The sequence below is a fragment of the Aquarana catesbeiana genome, linkage group LG05 (assembly GCF_042186555.1).
Source record: "Aquarana catesbeiana isolate 2022-GZ linkage group LG05, ASM4218655v1, whole genome shotgun sequence".
Classification (NCBI taxonomy): domain Eukaryota; kingdom Metazoa; phylum Chordata; class Amphibia; order Anura; family Ranidae; genus Aquarana; species Aquarana catesbeiana.
In genome coordinates, this window is record NC_133328.1 from 349,776,538 (window position 1) to 349,790,930 (window position 14,393).

Genomic DNA, 14,393 nt, shown 5'->3' on the forward strand with positions numbered 1-14,393 from the left:
TACCATCACCCCTTTTGTTGCTTGTTCCACCTTTGGGGTGGTCTATTTGTTGCAATGCCCATGTGGCTTGTAATATATTGGGCGGACCAAACGCCCCCTCTCAGTTAGGTTAAATGAGCACATTACTAACATCCTAACAGGGTTCAGGAACCATTCAGTATCCAAGCTTTATAAGTTAGTGCACAACAGGGACCCCTCCAATACCCTTTTTTTGGGGATTGATAGATACAAACCACATTGGCGTGGGAGTTCCATGGTGCGTGAAATCTCCAAATTAAAGATGTCCTGGATCCATAAGGTTAGAACCTATACGCCCTATGGGCTAAATATTGATGTGGATGTTAACGCTTTTATTGACAACTCTTAGGCCTTTGGGTAGCCCTGGGTTCCAAACAGAGGTTGCTATGGGTATACGTAAATGAAAACCCAATTTAGATTTAATATTTAGTATATATTAATTGAAAGTAAATTTTTTTGAGAATCATTTTTATGATTATTATCAATCTCTCTATGGAAAAAGATAAATTATATTATTTTAAGTCACTCATTTTATTGTTTGGGCTGTTTTTGGGTTTGATGCAATATTTAAACCTATTTGTGTTATTTGATTTATTCAATTGCCTTAATTAATTATTTAATCAATTGCTTTTATTTTTTGTTTATAAATTTTTTTATTTATATAATTTTTTATCTATATATTTCTGAGGTCATAATATTTAGCATCTCATAAGGGGTTAATGAATATTTAAATTTAATTTTATTAAATACTTTTGCCGTTTGGGTAGGAGTATTGGTTATACCCATAGCCAAGATGGCGTTTTGGTACTCCTGTATTGGGACCCAGGTTTACGTTTTTATTTTTTAATCATCTTAAGGGTTATCACACCAATTGTGCTTAATTGATATTTGTTGTTTATGTTTTTTATTGCAGTAATTAGATTGTTCTTCAAATGGGAGATATGTGTTTTTAGGCCTGTTTGATATGGGCTATCCTTATGGGTTTATAGATCTTTCTTCTTTCCAATGCTAATAGAAGTATTGGTTGTGCCCATATCTAAGATGGCGCCTCGGCATTTTCTAAATAGAACTCAATGCGAGGCTTGGTACATGTATATTAGGTGGTTGTTCAGCACGCTGCCCGTTCCCCATTGAAAACGTCACCCTATGACGAAACGCGTTTGAGAGGTACGTGCTGACGTCACCATGTCGCCCCATTGAGGACAGGAGTTTGTTTGTTTGCCGGCTGGCATCGCTTTTATCTTCTTTTATATTGTAAGTGTATTTCTTTTTGAATAAAAATAGTTTAAAAGGTATTACACTATCTTGCCATAACTTTACAATATGGGTATCGTGGAGCTTTGGATATGTCTGGCGTGATTGGTCTACATCATTCGATGCAAGGAGACTGTTTCCTTAGGCTGTGTCAGTTTGCTCATTCAAAGGTTTCCATCTGGTAAGCAGGAATTTTGTGTGTTTTTCGCTGTACGTTTGAAACCCCTTCACCAATTACCGGTGGTTGATGTCTATTCACATATGTTTATATGCATCTGGTAAGCAGCAATCTTGTAAGGTGTTGGTGTATATTTATTTCCGACTGGGATAACACCCATTATTTGCACGATTGCATGTCACTCTCACAGAAGCCCTATGTGTGTCCATAGGCACTGGGTGTTTTTTATGATTTTTAAATGATTCATCACTGTGTGAGGGTTCTTCTTTTTCCTTTCCTTTTTTTATATTTGTTGACAATATTACGCTATGTTGTTTTTTAATTTTTTTGGGGATGAATTTATATGAATCTACGTCCATTTTCACGAGTGGAAGTTTGTTCAAATCCACCGAGATTGGTTCCACAAAGGCCCAGGCTGGGTTTAAGCCACTTGCTTTATTTGGCTTACCATCTGGTAAGCATTCTACTTATTATTTGCCATTTATTTTGATTCACTTGAGCATCTAGTACCAGCAATTGGACTATTGAGGATTCTTATTCACTTCTTTTTGGACTTTTATGCATTCAAAGAACTTTTTATTTTTATTTTTTATTACAGTGTATATATATATATATATATATATATGCATTAGTTTAAAGCGCGGCTTTCTGTTTTATATTACACTTTTATTGTTTCATTTTAAGCATTATTAAAATCACTGCTCCCGAAAAAACTGACGTTTTTAAAACTTTTTTTTGCATTGATCCATGTCCCCTGGGGGCAGGACCCAGGTCCCCAAACACTTTTTATGACAATACCATGAATATAAGCCTTTAAAATTAGCACTTTTGTTTTCTCCCATAGACATTTCAAGGGTGTTCGAATTCGAATTTGCCGCGAACACCCCAAATTGTTCGCTGTTCGGCGAACTTGCGAACAGCCGATATTCGAGTCGAACATGAGTTCGACTCGAACTCGAAGCTCATCCCTAATTGGATTCTATGAAGAGCTGCAATAGATATTGCACTACAGATTTAGTAAATCAACCCCATGAGTCCATGGAAAATGGCCCATATGCCTGCCTGAGATCTTAGGGAGCAGTAGCAATGGTTCTGCTAGATCAAAGAAAATATAAATGTTGTAGGCAGACAATTTATATTTAATTCACCCTTCAGTATCCTTATGCACATTCGTGTTCTCTATAATTGTAAGTGCTACAATGACCAGAGCCAAGAGTAGTTGGGATCCCTGATGTGTGCAATTTCTAATTAATAAATGTTGTCAGGGTGCTGTTTACCCTAACTCCTGCATAGGGCTGGCTATACAGAGCCATAACCCAATATAGAATATTAGGGCCCAACCCCAAGGCAAGCAGGGTTTCCTCAAGGGAGGTTCAGTCTACAAAAACTTTTTTTGGAGGAGGAGGCTATGAGAGTGGTTCAGCCGAGAACTCAACCAATAAGCCAGGTGCAGGAATCTTAAAGAATTAACTATGGCTTCTCTAAACCCTGTTTAATCAGGATGGACTATGTTTGGTAACTGGTGTTTTAGCCTGTCCACTCCAATTTTGGAAAGGATTTTATTATCTACATTTAAATGGGATAAAGAGCTGAAGTTGGTAGAAGTAATATGGGTCAGAACATAGAGCTTCTGAGGCAAGACAGCAATTGTTGGTCAATGAGTTAAAGTATCTGCTCATGTGAGGTAATAATAAGGGCATACCTTTTTGGTAATACATTTTTTATAGCCACCTGGCTCTGGGTTTTTCCCTGCTGGGGAGTCCTTTGTAAGTAGATTTAATTGAAATGGGGTTCCCTGTCCAGATCGGCTCCTCTGACACCTCATTTGTTGTATGAAATTTCAAAGGAAGATTTGATTGCCAATTTAACTGTATCTGAAGCTGTCAAATCATTATTGTTGTCATTCAGGTGCAAGGTCCATTTCCAATAAATATTAATGAAGGCTAGGAGCTGAATAGACACTGACAGTGTGATCTGTTCAGTGGAAGACCCAATGAGGATAACAAGATAGAATAGGTCCATGAACAGTATATCAATTCTTGAGTATGTCTTGCAGGGTGGATTTGATTGAAATTTAGTCAATTTAAATCATGATTTAAATCACTAGTAAATAGGCTTGATTTAAATCAACTTGATTTAAATCATAATTTTTAAAGAGCAACTGTCATCTCTGTCCCGCAGCGGCTCTTCCTCTGAGCCGCTCTTTACTCACCCACAGTCCCATTCACTTTAATGGAACAGCTGGTGATGCGGCAATGACACAACAAGGTGAGGGACGTGGCGGCAGCAAGTGAGTGGATGCCCACTAACAGGTGCTGCCATGATGGATCTGAAATGACAGGTGCCCTTTAAATGTAAGGAATAATTCTTGCTGGTAGTTAGAATCTCTAATACTTGCAAACAAAATTAAGGTTTCCTATTTAGAATAATAAGCTGCCAGGTTAGTAAAACAGCAATATCATAACTAATTCAATCATACAGTTTTTAGTGTACACAGATTTGCAAAACAATGGGATTAGGGATTATTCCTGAACTTTGTTTTATCTCATGGTTACTGTGAAATTGTGTTACTGCACCAATGTAAATATTGCAGAATATACAGCCTCATGCTACATAACTAAGTTCCGTTTCATGCTGAATAAACTAAATTATTCTTTAGTAAAATAAATTTGATAAAAATCTAAAAAATCTATCTGATTGAAATAAAAAAAATCAGATTTTAATCAAAATAATCTGATTTTTTTGTTTTGTTTTTTTAAATCATCATCAATTTTTATCCACCCTGATGTCTTGAAATAAAAAAAAATCAGATTTTAATCAAAATAATCTGATTTTTTTGTTTTGTTTTTTTAAATCATCAATTTGTATCCACCCTGATGTCTTGTTGACCTTTGAGTAAAGACTGTAATCCCACTGAAAAGCATTGTTGGGCCTCTAGCAGTCAATAATGTGAAGACATTAGACCAATTTCTTAAACACCTAATGGCTGAAAAGGTAAAGCAGATTTACACATTGAAGTGTCAAGTTTCTGGTCCAGGATTTGTTGGGCATTGAACACACACACACACACACACACACACACACACACACATATATATATATATATATATATATATATATATATATATATATATATTAGTAAATAGTAGATATAAATAGTAGTGAACGTGGACTTTCTGACCTTAATTATGGCTTTCAACAAACGCATACTGTATCTATCCAGTCTGATTGAGACTCAACGAGGGAAAAATGATAGTTATTTTCTGTATAGCTATAGCCTATCCTCTGACTTGGAGAAGTTCCCAAAAACCACTGGTTATAAATAGAGATGGGCCAAACACCTTCCAGTTCGGTTTGCGCCAGAACTCTCGAACAGCACAAAAGTTTGAACCCGAACCGCAAACCCTATTAAAGTCTTTGGGACTCAAACTTGAAAAATCAAAAGTCCCCATTTTTAAGGCTTATATGCAAGTTATTGGCCATAAAAAGGGTATGGGGGCTCGGGTACTGCCTTGGGGGACATGAACTAGTGCAAAAAAAACTTTTAAAAAAGGTTGTTTTTAAAGGAGCAGTGATTTTAATGATGCCTAAAGTGAAACAATAAAAATGAAAAACTCCTTTAAATATAGTGCCTGGGGGGTCCTCTTAGTCTGCCTGTAAAGTGACGCATATGTATAGTGTATGGAACCTGCTGCAGCAAAACTGACATTTATAAAGAAAACAAAAATGACATTTAAATTGATTTTTCCAGCAAGCTATCTTTATTTGAACAAGCCAGAATTTAGATGCTGAGCAGGTGGCTGGCAGGAAGAGTATTTTTTTTCTATGCAGCATTTGGGGCAGAGAAATTTGGGGCAGGTGGGTTGCAGGAAAAGTATTTTTTTTTTCTTTGCAGCATCTGGGGCAGAGAAATTTGCCTGCTATACTCTACATATGGTGGTGTGCTGCTGGCAGACATGTTTTCAAGAACCTGTGACACCCTTTGCTTTCCCTCTCAGTGGAGGCTGCTGAGAGGTCATGAGATATAGTGGGGGTGGACATGAAAAGTGAGGAGTGAGCAGGAGAAGAATTGTGTCCCTGGTGTGTGGCTTTCAGGTGCTCTTGCCAATGGGCTGAATGGCATCAGGCTAAATGCCTTGTCAAGCATGTGGTACCCAAATGGCTATTGTTTTTGCCACGTTTGAACTGTTTTCGGCAGAGATTGCAAATTGCAACAGTGCAATCTGCTGCATATGTGCGAAAAAAGGCCCACGCAGCTGAGCTGTGGGAAGTGTACAAGGAGATAACAGCCCAACAATCTGATGAATAGGATGGCTTTTCTCTACTCTTCCATGATGGCTGCCTCTGGAAGACATCCTGCCTCTTTGCGGTTGCCTCGTTGAGGTTGTGCCTCCCCCTCACTTTCCTCCTCTGCTCTGTTCAGCACCCCACTTGTGTCAGTGAACTCCTCATCCCCTCCATCCTCATCATCACTGGAGCCAATTTGACAATACACCGAGTCTGGGGAAACATGACTGCCAATTTTTTGTTTATCAGTGTTCTCCCCTCTCTGTAGACTCATGTTACTCCCTTACTCTACCTCAGAACCAACATCAGAATCAAGTAATGTCTGTGCATCCTCAAGAAGCAAGCGGATGATGTTCAAATAATTCAGCTGACTCCTCCATGCATGATGCTGGAGATGTCAGGAGTAGCTGTGGACAAGGAGGCAGAATAATCTGCTGTGGCAACTGCAGTGGACTGTGCACTAGTGTCAGCTTGGGTTATAGAGGATGAGGATTTGGATGTGTTAGGTACCTGGTAGTTGAGCCTGACTGGTAGGAGAAGACTCCTCTTACAACGCTGGTTCAGGAGCCACTGGAGTGGGAACAGTGGTCTCGTGAGCACAGTGGGTAGGAGTGCCTGGTGAAGGTTTTGCAGAGGCCGGCACGAGAGCTGAGTAGAGATCCTTCAGGGATGGCTGAGCTGCAGATGCTGGCAGGCAGAAGAGGATCAGCAGACTGGCAGGTGGGAGGTACTGGACACCTGGAGCTGGATGAGAAGGCCGGGATGCAACAACACAGGACACAGGCAAAAGGCAGAGTCAGACAGTCCGGTTTGGCAGGAGATCAGGCAGATGATACAAATGGGTAATAACAGAGTAGTCAGGCAAACAGGAGTTCGGCAACAGGTCACAAGGAGATAGCAGAGTCAGGCAGGCCGGGTCGGATTGGAGATAGCAGAAGAGTCAGACGTAGCCGGGTCGATAACAGTAATAGCAATCAGCAGGCAGATACAGGAACACAGGTACAGAGCTGCAGACAAACAGCACCTCATGAGTGCAGCTGACACACTTTTAAAGGCACCTTGGTGCCAAACAGTGCTAACGCGCACGGGCGCGCGCACACCGCGAGCGCGCGCATGGGAGCGCCCCGGTGCACACCAGTGGGAGAATTATGCTGTATAACCCTGGACAGACCGCCCGTGCGCATTCGCGCACGCATATTCCCCTGAAAGGCACCAGCACGTCCCTGACAGGATGATTTAGTAAACCAGTCCACCACCTCCTCTGCATGCTGTGGCTGGATAGCACGGGCTACATCACGTGAGTGTTATCGCGGGTCCTGCAGACTCAATGTCCGCGGGGATACCCGCGATCGCCTCACAGAGAGGAAGAACAGGGAAATGCTGATGTAAGCAAGCATTTCCCCATTCTGCCTAGTGGCACTGATCACAGCTCCCTGTAATCGGGAGCAGTGATCAGTGTCATGTCACACATAGCCCATCCCCCCACAGTTAGAACACATCTCTAGGACACACTTAACCCATGCAGCGTCCCCTCCTGGTTAACCCCCTTGACTGGCAGTCACATTTACACAGTAATCAATGCACTTTTAATCACACTGATCACTGTATAAATGTGAATGGTCCCAAAATAGCACCAAAATTGTCAGATCTGTCCGCCATAATGTCGCAGTCACGATAAAAATCGCTAATAAAAAAATTATTAATAAAAATGCCATAAAACTATTCCCTATTTTGTAGATGCTATAACTTTTGCGCAAACCATATAACCGCTTATTGCGTTTTTTTTTTTACCAAAAATATGTAGAAGAATACGTATCGGCCTAAACTGAGGGAAAAAAAAGGTTTTTTTACATATATATTTTTGGGGGATATTTATTAGAGCAAAAAGTAAAAAATATTGCTTTTTTTCAAAATTGTCGCTCTTTTTTTGTTTATAGCGCAAAAAATAAAAACCGCAGATGTGATCAAATACCACCAAAAGAAAGCTCTATTTGTGGGGAAAAAAGGACGTCAATTTTGTTTGGGAGCCAGGTTGCACAACCGCGCAATTGTCAGTTAAAGCGACGCAGTGCCGAATTGCAAAAAGTGCTCTGGTCTTTGGCCAGCCAAATGATCCGAGAATTAAATGGCTAAGCAACAACCAAAAAAAAGGGGTATACAGAACAGTATACAGCACTAAATGTTATGTAATGCTGTGTTAAACACTGCACTACACTAACACACTACACTGGCACTACACTATATTGACACGCTACAGTATGCTCACACTATACTGACACACTATACTCACACTATACTGACACACTACACTACTCACACTATACGCACACTATATTGACACTCTATACTCACACTACAATATACTGACACACTATACTTACAGTATAGTTACAGTATACTCACCTTATACTACACTAACACTCGACACTCATGCCGCGTACACACGAGCGGACTTTTCGGCAACAAAAGTCAGACGGTTATTCCGGTGGACTTGCATTGGACTTTTGACGGACTTCCAACGGACTTTCGAACGAACGGACTTGCGCACACATGCTCACACAAAAGTCCAAACATCTAATACACGGTGACCTACAGGTCCGACGAGACTACAAAACGGAAGTTCAATAGCTTGTGCGGCACCCTTTGGACTCCTTCTGCTAATCTCGTGTCTAGTCGTGTTAGTAGAAGTTTGGTGAGAGTACGATTCGCTCTTGTGAAACTCGTATTTTTCAGATCGTTTAACTGTTGTTCAGTTTGTGCTTGTGAGGTTTGTATCTGCTTTTCAGTGCATGTAGTCAGTTCGCATTGATTTATTCAGTGTGTTATTGTTGCTGATTTTCAGCTCGCTCTTTACAGGCCTTGCTGTTCTTCAGTGCATTCTGTTAAGTTCGTTGTGACCAGCCAACCAGTCCATAAATAGGGCAAGGAGGAGTTCATGGACGAAGAATTGGTTGCTCCAGCGTGACCAATTCTCTCACATGCCTTTGCTCTGTGAGATCCGTGAGAATAACCCTGAGGATTTCAGGAATTTTCTCTGGATGACAGACCCCGTTTTTGACCGTTTGTTGGCTTTGCTGACCCCTTATATCAGCAGGCAGGATACCTGCTTGAGGCAAGCCATCACTGCGGAGCAGAGGCTAGTCGCCATGTTGCAGTACTTGGCAATGGGGAGAAGCCTGCAGGACCTTAACTTCTCGACAGGCATCTCCCCCCGGGCTCCGGGGATCATTATCCCAGAGACCTGTTCTGCCTTCATACAGGTCCTGCAGAAGGACTATATTCAAATACTAATTACCATGATTGCAATATAGTGTGAATGTCCCCTTTGTCCTCATGCATGATGTAATTTTTTAATGCTCTTTTTTGTCCAGCATGCATATTTGCGTTCACTAACCTCCCCAGCATGCTATGCTGGGCCCATATCCACCTAGTCTAGTCACTAAACAATGTATTTTGTAAGCTCCATTGTAGTGCTTTACCCTAAAATATCTCCAAATGGTCTGTGTGTCCTTAAATGGCTTTAGAATCTCCCCTAAAATGTCTCCAAATGGTCTGTGAGTCCTTAAATTGCTTTAGAACCCCCCCAAAATGTTTCCAAATGGTCTGTATGTCCTTAAATTGCTTTAGAATCCCCCCTAAAATGTCTCCAAATGGTCTGTGTGTCCTTAAATTGCTTTAAAATCCCCCCCTAAAATATCTCCAAATGGTCTGTGTGTCCTTCAATTGATTTAGAATTCCCCCCCTAAAATGTCTCCAAATGGTCTGTGTGTCCATAAATTGATTTAAAATCCCCCCTAAAATGTCTCCAAATGGTCTGTGTGTCCTTAAATTGCTTTCAAATCCCCTCCCCCCTAAAATGTCTCCAAATGGCAGACTGTGGCATCCCATTTTGCCACCCGTTGGGACTTTCCCAACTGTGGAGGGGCTATAAATGGGAAACACGTCCACATCGTGCCACCACCCCATTCGGGGTCATACTATTTTACTTATAAGGGGTTTCATAGTATTGTCTTAATGGCTGTGTCCCGGCACAATATGAATTTCTGTATGTGGATGTGGGGAAGAATGGCCGGATGTCGGATAGAGGAGTCTTTGCCCAGATGGAGTTCTACCAGCGTCTCCAGACTGGTGGCCTGGGATTGCCACCTGATGCGGATAACATGGAAGGACCTCCCTTTGTCTTAATTGAAGATGAAGCCTTCGGTCTGGGCGAGCACCTGAGAGTCCCAAAGGACCCTCACCCGGGAGAGGAGGGTTTTTAACTACTGGCTGGCCAGAGCGAGAAGAGTTGTGGAGAATGCCTTCGGGATAATGGCCAGCCGGTTCTGCCTGTTTCAGACAGCTATCCACGTGGTGGACTACAAACTAAATCACCTTGTCCTAGCATGCTGCATCCTGCACAATTATTTACACAAACATTTGAGCAATTATCTTGCATCATTTGGGCCTGAGAATCCTCTGACGGGCCTAGATACTGGCCGTACTGACTTGGCCCCCCCGTCAAGTTCGGGATAAATATGTTGATTTTTTTACGGGTAGGGGGGCCATTGCAATGCCAGAAATCTATAATTTGTTTTAATAAAAAATAATGATCAGATAAAATCTAGAAATGTATTTATTGCTTGCCTTTCTTTTTGGCTGTCTCCTAGGTTATCCTAGTGCACTTGTATTGCCAAGTGTATTTTCCTTTAGTAAATAAGCCCCAGTGTCATTGTAAACACCAAATAACTTACAAAACTGGTATTGAGCATTGAAAGAAGATGCCACACATCTTGTTGATTAACAAAATATTTAATCTGTGCACATTCACATGTGCGTTTCTTAAAAAAATTTTATTTAAAATATATTTTTTTTTTTTCAAACAATACAATTTTTTTGTTTTTCAAAATTATTTTGTTTTTTTTATTTTTTTTTTTACAAACAGGCCTCTATTTTTTTGTATATTTTTTAAAAAAAATTAAACAAACAGGCCTCTATTTTTTTTTTTAAGTTTTTTAACAAACAGACATAAAATTATTCAAAGTCAAAGCCCAGAATGGGGTCAGCAAAAAAGGAAATGAAGAACATGATCGATGTTTTTTTTTTTGTGAAAAAGGGATTAGATTCTCCCCAAAACATTGATCATGTTCTTCATTTCCTGCTGCATATTGTCCAGCCGATTCCGCATTAGGTCCAGGCTCGTGCGCATGGCATCAATATCCCCATTCCAGGCCATGATCTGTCCAATTAATCTTTGTGCACTGTCCGTGCTAAACGGTTACCCTTCCACATCACCTAAAATAGATGAAAAAAATATGTATTTAGAAATATGCAGGCATACATAGATTACCATAAGCTGGGGTGTCAGACACTCACCTGGTGGGGTGCACATGTCACCCACTTCCTCCACCTCTTCTTCCTCCTCATCCTCCGTGGGGCTTGGGCTGATTTCCCAATCCGGCAGGCGAGGTCGGGGGTCCCTGGGATCAAGTTGTCTGAGTCTTTTCTCCTCTATGAGAATGAAACAAAAGGTATACTTAGCACACAGATATTTGAGTCCAGGAATAGCAATATGAAACATTGCATTGAAGTGGTGTACAATTGTCTGTTTGGGCAGAGCTCCAAGTTGAAGACATGATTAAAATTCCCTTTGAAACAAGCTGGAATACTTACATTTTTGGTCATGTTTCACAGATAGAGACACCCAAAAAAGTATCCACTGGAGCACCTGTGTGGGTTAACCAAAAAAGCCCAGATGTGTAAACAGCTGCTGAGTGTTCTCTCCTTACATTCCACTGAATTAAGTTTGCTATTCATTCTAGTTTCAAAGACATCTAGACTAGGGATGAGCTAAACACTCCCTGGTTCGGATCACACCAGAACCTGCGAACGGAGCGAAAATTCGCATGAACGTTAGAACCCCATTGAAGTCTATGTGACTCGAACTTTCGAAATCAAAAGTGCTAATTTTAAAGGCTAATTTGCATGGTATTATTGTCCTAAAAAGGGTTGGGACCCAGATCCTGCCCCAGGGGACATGTATCAATGCGAAAAAAAGTTTTAAAAACGGACGTTTTTTCGGGAGCAGTGATTTTAATGATGCTTAAAGTGAAGAAAAAAGTGAAATATTCCTTTAAATATCGTACCTGGGGGGTGTCTATAGTATGCCTGTAAAGTGGCACGTGTTTCCCGTGCTTAGCACAGTCCCTGCACAAAATGACATTTTTAAAGGAATAAAAGTAATTTAAAACTGCTTACAGCTTTAATGTAATGTCCAGTCCCGTTAATATGGATGAAAATCAGTATGACAAATGGCATGGGTACCCCCCCAGTCCATTACCAGGCCCTTTGGGTCTTGTATGGATATTAAGGGGAACCCCGCACCCAAATTAAAAAAAGGAAAGGCGTGGGGCCCCAGGCCCTCTGAACAGCAGTATACAGGCGGTGCAAATAAGACAGGGACTGTAGGTTTGTTGTTAAGTAGAATCTGTTTGTAATTTTGAACTGGTACATTTTTAAAGTGTAGCTCCAGCCAAATCTATTTTTAAGCTTCTTGTAAAACATAGGGAAGGGTTATCATCCCTGTGACATTTGTTTTGCTGTCTGTGCACCTCTTCAGCAGATTTTACCTCACTTTTTTGTCCCAATGACAAATGTTTTTTGACAATTGGTGAAACAAGGATTGGAAGCATCAGTGGAAAGGAGACATGTTTTTCCCATATTAACTCTTACAGGAAAGAATTTCCCTTCCTAGGGGTAGATTTTGTCTCTCTTCCTGTTGTCTCCTTCTGTTTGCAAGTAGGAGTCATTTGTAAGTTGGATGTTTGAAAGTAGGGGCCTGCCCTATATACTCTGCAGAAATTGGGGCCTTAGGTGTTGGTGTTGCCTCAACACTGTAAGCCCTCACAGTTACTCTTGGTGGACGCAGGAAAGGGCTCTGCTGTGAAATATTAGATCAAGAATTGTAATTACATGCCCCTGTTGAACAGGGTCAGAAAAATTGGGCCTTTGGTGGTGGTGGTGCTGGTGCCACAACACTGTAAGTCCTCACAGTTACTCTTGGTTGGCGCAGAAACGGGCCCTGCTGTGAAATATTAGATCAAGAATTGTAATTACATGTCCCTGTTGAACAGGGGCAGAAAAATTGGGCCTTAGGCACTGGTGCCACAACACTGCAACCCCTCACAGATACTCTAGTTGGAGCGCAGGAATGAACCCTCCTGTAAAATACTGCATCAAAAATTGTAATTACATGCCCCTATTAAACAGGGGCTGAAAAATTGGCCTTAGGCACTGGTGCTGGTGCCACAACACTGCAACCCCTCACAGATACTCTAGTTGGAGCGCAGGAACAAGCCCTGCTGCAAAGTATTGCATCAAAAATTGGAATTACACGCCCCTGTTAAACAGGGGCTGAAAAATTGGGCCTTAGGCACTGGTGCTGGTGCCACAACACTGCAACCCCTCACAAATACTCTAGTTGAGTGCAGCAACGAACCCTCCTTGCAAAATATTGCATCAAAAATTGTAATTACACGCCCCTGTTAAACAGTGGCTGAAAAATTGGGCCTTAGCCACTGGTGGCGGCGCCCAGAACCAAAAATATTCTTACAAGCTATCAGCATGATCATTGAGCAAGAAGAGGATAGTCACTCAGGATAACAGGATAGTCACTCAGCATCAGCATAGGCAGTCTTGAAGGGATCTGACATTTCAAAAAAAATGATTCGGTTACATCAGCATCAGGTGCTTGGTAGCTGGTGGTGATCCAAGACTGATTCATTTTTGTGAAGGTCAGTCGATCGACCGAGTCGGTGGACAGGCGCACCCTGTGATCAGTTACAAAACCTCCAACAGCACTAAATGTGCATTCCGAGAGAATGCTGGATGCAGGACAGGCCAGTAGCTCAATTGCATACTGTGCAAGCTCTGGCCAGTGATCCATCCTCAAGACCCAGTAACCCAGAGGCGTTTCGGTGGGAAAGGTGTCCAAGTCAGATCTTGACCCTAGGTATTCCTGGACTAGGGATGAGCCGACACCCCCCTGTTCGGTTCGCACCAGAACTTGCGAACAGGCAAAAAATTTGTTCAAACACGCGAACACCATTAAAATCTATGGGACACGAACATGAATAATCAAAAGTGCTAATTTTAAATGCAAATCAGCAAGTTATTGTCATAAAAAGTATTTGGGGACCTGGGTCCTGCTCCAGGGGACATGGATCAATGCAAAAAAAAGTTTTAAAAACGGCTGTTTACTCGGAAGCAGTGATTTTAATAATGCTTAAAGTGAAACAATAAAAGTGTAATATTCCTTTAAATTTCGTACCTGGGGGGGGGTGTCTATAGTATGCCTGTAAAGGGGCACAGGTTTCCCGTGTTTAGAACAGTCTGACAGCAAAATGACATTTCAAAGAAAAAAAAAGTAATTTAAAACTACTCACGGCTATTAATGAATTGCCGGTCCGACAATACACATAAAAGTTAATTGATAAAAACAGCATGGGAATTCCCCACAGGGGAACCCGAACCAAAATTAAAAAAAAAAAAAATGACATGGGGGGCCCCCCTAAATTCCTTACCAGGCCCTTCAGGTCTGGTATAGATTTTAAGGGGAACCCCGCGCCAAAATTTTATTTAAAAATGGCGTGGGGTCCCCCCAAAAATCCATACCAGA